This window comes from Aedes aegypti, chromosome 3 (genome assembly GCF_002204515.2).
Source record: "Aedes aegypti strain LVP_AGWG chromosome 3, AaegL5.0 Primary Assembly, whole genome shotgun sequence".
NCBI lineage: Eukaryota > Metazoa > Arthropoda > Insecta > Diptera > Culicidae > Aedes > Aedes aegypti.
Genome location: NC_035109.1, coordinates 151,198,477 through 151,204,547, shown reverse-complemented (window position 1 = coordinate 151,204,547; position 6,071 = coordinate 151,198,477). Strand labels below are relative to the sequence as shown.

General features: G+C 39.1%; 1 long non-coding RNA gene across 1 annotated transcript; it reads right to left on the bottom strand.

The window, feature by feature from the left end:
- Positions 1-4,723: 4,723 nt before the first annotated feature.
- LOC110679471 lies at positions 4,724-5,619 on the bottom strand. The gene is made up of 2 exons (XR_002502511.1): positions 4,892-5,619; positions 4,724-4,824 (listed from the first exon to the last, which is right to left on the bottom strand). It is a non-coding gene; the product is annotated as an uncharacterized LOC110679471 (long non-coding RNA).
- Positions 5,620-6,071: the final 452 nt, after the last annotated feature.

Below are 6,071 nucleotides of genomic sequence, written 5' to 3'. Positions count from 1 at the left end.
GGCGGCATACGACAGTATCGACCGCGTAGAGCTATGGAAAATCATGGACGAGAACAGCTTTCCCGGGAAGCTCACGAGACTGATAAGAGCGACGATGGAAGGTGTGCAAAATTGTGTGAAGGTTTCAGGCGAACACTCCAGTTCGTTTGGATCCCACCGGGGACTACGACAAGGTGATGGACTTTCGTGCCTGTTGTTCAATATTGCGCTAGAAGGTGTTATGCGGAGAGCCGGGCTTAACAGCCGGGGTACGATTTTTACGAGATCCAGTCAATTTGTTTGCTTCGCGGATGATATGGACATCGTCGGCCGAACATTTGAAAAGGTGGCAGACCTGTACACCCGCCTGAAACGCGAGGCAGCAAAAGTTGGACTGGTGGTGAATGCGGCCAAGACAAAGTACATGCTAGCTGGTGGGGCCAAGCGCGACAGGGCTCGCCTAGGTAGCAGTGTTACGATAGACGGGGATACGTTCGAGGTGGTCGACGAGTTCGTCTACCTTGGATCCTTGCTGACGGCTGACAATAACGTTAGCCGTGAAATACGGAGGCGCATCATCAGTGGAAGTCGGGCCTACTATGGCCTCCAGAAGAAGCTGCGGTCAAAAAAGATTCACGCCCGCACCAAATGTACCATGTACAAAACGCTCATAAGGCCGGTAGTCCTCTACGGGCATGAAACGTGGACGATGCTCGAGGAGGACCTGCTAGCACTTGGAGTCTTCGAACGTCGGGTGCTTAGGACGATCTTTGGCGGTGTGCAGGAGAACGGTGTGTGGCGGCGAAGGATGAACCATGAGCTCGCCCAACTCTACGGCGAACCCAGTATCCAGAAGGTGGCCAAAGCTGGAAGGATACGATGGGCAGGGCATGTTGCAAGAATGCCGGACAGCAACCCTGCAAAGATGGTGTTCGCTTCGGATCCGGTTGGTACAAGAAGGCGTGGAGCGCAGCGAGCTAGGTGGGCGGATCAAGTGCGTATCGATTTGGCGAGCGTGGGGCAGAACCGAGGATGGAGAGATGCGGCCACGAACCGAGTATTGTGGCGTGAAATTGTTGATTCAGTGTTATCTGTGTAGATGTTAACTAAATAAATGAATAGATGTTCAGATACAAATTGGCCACTTTATTGTAAGTTTGAGGCGTCCCGGGACCCAAAAATGGCCATTTTTAGGATAAATCAAATGCAGGACTTAGTTATCCATTTCAATCGTTTCTCAAAAGGTTTACACTGATGCAATTTTCTTGAAATTCCGTCAAGTAGTGGTCACATTATAGCCGATTCCGGAAATTATGTGTGACTTGAAATTTGCCTACCTTCAGGGGCACAAACGCACAGTACCCTTCTCACCCGACCTGACCCAGTGATCCACCGGAATAACTCCGGCCACAAGAATATTTCCGAGTTTCTCTGACCACTTCCAAAAACTCGATATGTGGGCCAGTGAACTGACAAAAAATCATTTGAATCCGTTGAGAATTCGCTGAGCGGTGAGGGTTTTAAAATTGTTTCTGTCACTCAGGCCTATACGGGTTAAAATTTCCCAAACCAAAACACAAAAATTAAGAAATATTTATTTGTTTGAAAAAATATTGGTATTCTCGTTGTCAAAGTCGTGCCCACACAGTTAAAAATAATTAATATTACACGTCATGTAAACTTCATTTATGCTATGTAAAAATGACGTCATGTAAATATAAGTCTGGAATCATGTAAATTTGTGTTATATGTCACGTAATCACACAGGATCCGGTGGGATTACATGACATATAATTGAAGTTTACATGAAATATCATGTTAATATCCATTATATACCAATTATACCATACTCCAATTATGTGCATTATATGTATCTGAAATTTACACGTTTCGTTCGAACTGTGTATACTTTCTGGGACATCCTATAGTGAACAATAAGAAGTGAATATGATTTTGACCAAAATAAGTTCATCTGATCGTTGTGCATAACCCAAGAATTATAGAAATAAGTCAAAAAAGGCAAGAAAACATGCCAACAATCAGTGAGCTGTCTCCTATCTATCAGCAAAAAATTATTGACTAAATGATACATCGTGGTTTTTAATTGAAAGTAGAGAAATGACACATCTTTTTTATATAATAAATAAAAAACATTTCGTCCTTTGAATGCCGTCAAATTATATTTTGTTTATTTGCCCCAATCAGAGTAGACGTATTTTTGCGAGGAAAAAAACTACAACACTTGAACGAAAAGAGCTACCGAGTTCCTTTACTCACCAAATTTAAGTACTTTTAAAATTTCTAAAAGTGGTTCATAGACTACTTTGATGAGATATTGGAATTAAAAACACTGGAGACAGAGAACCTGTAATCTAGCTATAAATCGGTCAATTTAAGAGCTGCAAAATAACTTTTTTTTGTTAATTTTCTTTAAATTGAATGTTTGATGACTTTGCTGAAGCATGTATACCATAATTCCTACAAATATGTAAGTTGTCTATTTGAATTCTATGATAATGTGGACCACATCAAACAAAGGGCTTAACAAATACAAATAAATTTGTAAAAGACTGTTTGCATCCCAAAGCTCTAAGTGCATCTTTCCGCGTTAAGCTGTTTTCTGGACCACTCTACAATGTAAGATTGACTCAAGTATTATTTTGTTTTGATTTATGGTTACTTTGTAATTCTGAAACTTAAACGTAATAAAAGTGATAATCAAGTTGGTTCAGAGTGGAAATTAAGTTTGATTACTCTTTCGACTTACGACTGTTTGAATATGTATTCGAGAATTTTCATCCAGTGCGAGAAGCGTAAATGAGAAACAAAAGCAAAAATATCGAAAACGCATATCTACGAATTAAGATTCGTGCATCTTACGAATATTTCATAAACTAACCAAATTTCGAAATTCTGTCAAGTACAAATAATTCGTATGGTGAACGAAAATAGCGTAATATGTACGAAATATTGTTTTACGAAAAAGATTTTGGATAAAATACGAAGAGATATTTTCAGTGTACATGAATAATTCTCTCTGAAACCAGGCCGCCATCGTTTAAATTCCAATTTTATGTCACTGATCGATGTTTTTTTTATAAAGCTTAAGGATGGTCTTTTCGGTTTTCTCAAATTGGTGGACCTCTTATACGCCAGCTAGCTAAAAAATTTGCGAAAAAGCCCATTTTTTGATAAATCTTATGTGTTTCTTCGCATAATATTTCTCATATTTCTCTTGGAACACATAGCAAACTTAGCCATCTTTAATTTCGTTAGAAAAATCGTTTTTTTATCGTTGGCCCACCGATCGTTTTTAATTCTGAGATCACCATAAGAAAGCTGAGAAAAAACTGAGTAAGATAAGCTACAAAAACTAGGTGAGCAATGGTGTTTATACTATGAAATTAGCGATTGTCTAAATCATGTTCTACAATTTTGACGCATATAGCGAGAGCAATCAACGCAAACATCATTTTTTGCACAACAAAGAAACAAGTTTTCAGTGGTTGGTGTTTCATTCGCTTGTTTGAAGAATAAAAGTATTATTTTGAGTGAAAATATCTGGCGGCCATCTTAGATTTTGACGCCATTTAGGTAGTAAATGAGTTTGTCACCTTGATAGCACTCTGCATGTAGAATTTAAATGCAGTCGTTACGCTTACTCTTCTTCTTTCTCTTCTTTTCCCTGGCGTTACGTCCCAACAGGAACATAGTCTGCCTCTCAGTTATAAAAAACAGGTTATCGAATAGGAATTTTGTTTTATAACGCTTTTGAGGCCCCATTTTACAAAAATGTTGAAGATCTAGATAAAATTTGTAATGAATTTGTGAGGTTTTTTAAATAATTTGTAATGTTCTCCATATACGACATAAGCGATCCAGACTTTTCCAGACAAATTTTCAAAATCTTCCAGATTTTTGAAAAATTGACTTGGCATCCCTGGTGACGCGAGTGATTTTTCGAAATTGTACCCCGGTATGTTGCCGTAAGACGTCAAAAAAATGCTTACATACATAAGGGCGTTTGATCAAATGTTATTGTTCAATTATAGTATACATGCTGATTCAAAAAATGTGCATTTGTAAGGTTCAAACTGGCACGTAACTACAGCGTGGCATTACGTTTGCTGAAATTTGAATTCAAACGGCTGATTGAAGTGTAAGTCCTTCAATACGCTTTTTAAGGATAAATTCAACACTATTTTCGCTTGGAATACAAACAAAGGGAGTGCGCAATGCGATTCTAGGTGATAGATTTAAAAGTTTTGATGACTACATAAACATTTGCGGAAATCCGGTACCTTTGCATTAAGGTACTTTGGTTTGGGTGTGACGTATAGCGGAGGATGCAAGACTCGTTTAGAACGATTCTCTTCAGAGCGATTATTCACAATTTTGCCATTCTTCATATACATTCAGGAATAATAATAGTCACATAATTACTAAAGTTTATGCATTAATGGCTATTTTCTATGGGGGAGGGACGTTTCGCATAAGGACGTTTCGCATAATTTTATGGGTAGACGTTTCGCATAATGGACGTTTGGCATAAAGAGAATTATATGCCTTCTTTAAAATGCTACCTGTTCTTATATGAAACTGCCTTATGCGAAACGTCCATTATGCCAAACGTCCGTATGCGAAACGTCCTTATGCGAAACGTCTTTATGCGAAATGGGTCACCCCCATTTTCTATCTGCCTCTCTTTCATTCTGCTGTGAGCTTTTACACAAACTGTAATTTCATTTAATATTATATATTGGCTTTTCTCGGTGACAACAGACAAAAACAGCATATTTTGCGTTACGCGTTTCGGCTTACTTCACTTCAGCCCTCATCAGACGCCTAAAATTACATTTATTAAACAGTTACAATTTACAAAGAACATTTCAATTTTCACATAAACACTTACAACATGCTGAACGCAACCTTACAGCTTGGTCTGTCACAACTATACTAATGGTTTTCCCAAAACCCCAATTAACGAGCGCACCTTGCTCATCACCCAGTTTCATTTTCGTCAATGTTTCCTCTCTCAGTCGTCCGTGTATGTGGCTCTCCACGCAGTCTCGCCAATAGACCATTGTACGTGGAGTTGAAATTACCGCACTCACGTTGCAGGTTTACGGTCTCTCTTTCTCCCTGCTTTTTGATATGGAAGACCTCTGCGATCATCCTGGTCTCTGGGTTCTCGATGCGTTCCAAAACAGTCGTTTTTTCGAAATCAAAGACATGGCCTTCTTCGATCGTGTGCACTGCTAATCCCGATTTTGGATTCCTCTTTTTGCTGTCATTCTTGTGTTCTGCAATCCTCACTTCCAGCATGCGTTTCGTCTGTCCAATGTAGACTTTACCATCAGCCGCACCACATGGTATGGAGTACACCACATTCTTCTGCTTCCCTGGTGCTATGGGGTCCTTAGTTTTACTGAAAACAGTGTTTTTGATCTTGTTTTGCGGACGGGAAGCAAGGATCACATTATTTCTCCGCAAGATTTTCCCAAGCTTTTCACTCAGGCACGGTATGTACGGCGTAGACACATATTTGTGGGGTTGATCTAACGTACTATCTACTTCCATTGTGTTATAGTGTTTGTGTACGCGTTTTTTCCTAACTCTGTTTATAAACCACGGTGGGTAGTTATTTTTTAGCTTAGTGATGCTTCAACCAAGTCTTCATGAATTATTTTCAATCTTTTCAGTGCTTTCTTCAAGAACTTCTTTACCAGTTTTCTCTAAGTTCATTCTAAGATTCCCTCGTTAAATCATTCCCAGACTTTCTGATCTCACCCGAAAATTTATCGGAAAATCTCTATCGAATTGCTTATTGCACTGTTCACACCAAATCGAACAGCACAGTTTGGAAGTGTGACACTTAGAAGTGTGACGGCAGAGTGCAACCTTGCGATCTGACAGCATTTTGACAGAAATAAATGTCATGAAAAGCTACGTGCTACCAAGAAAACAGGTGTGATCAACGAAATGCATCAAAAATTTATATTTCAAATCAACCTTTCATAAAAATCACTTGAAGAAATCCCTAGAGAATTCTTTAGAAATTCTTTTAATCATTTCTCCTCTACGTACTTATT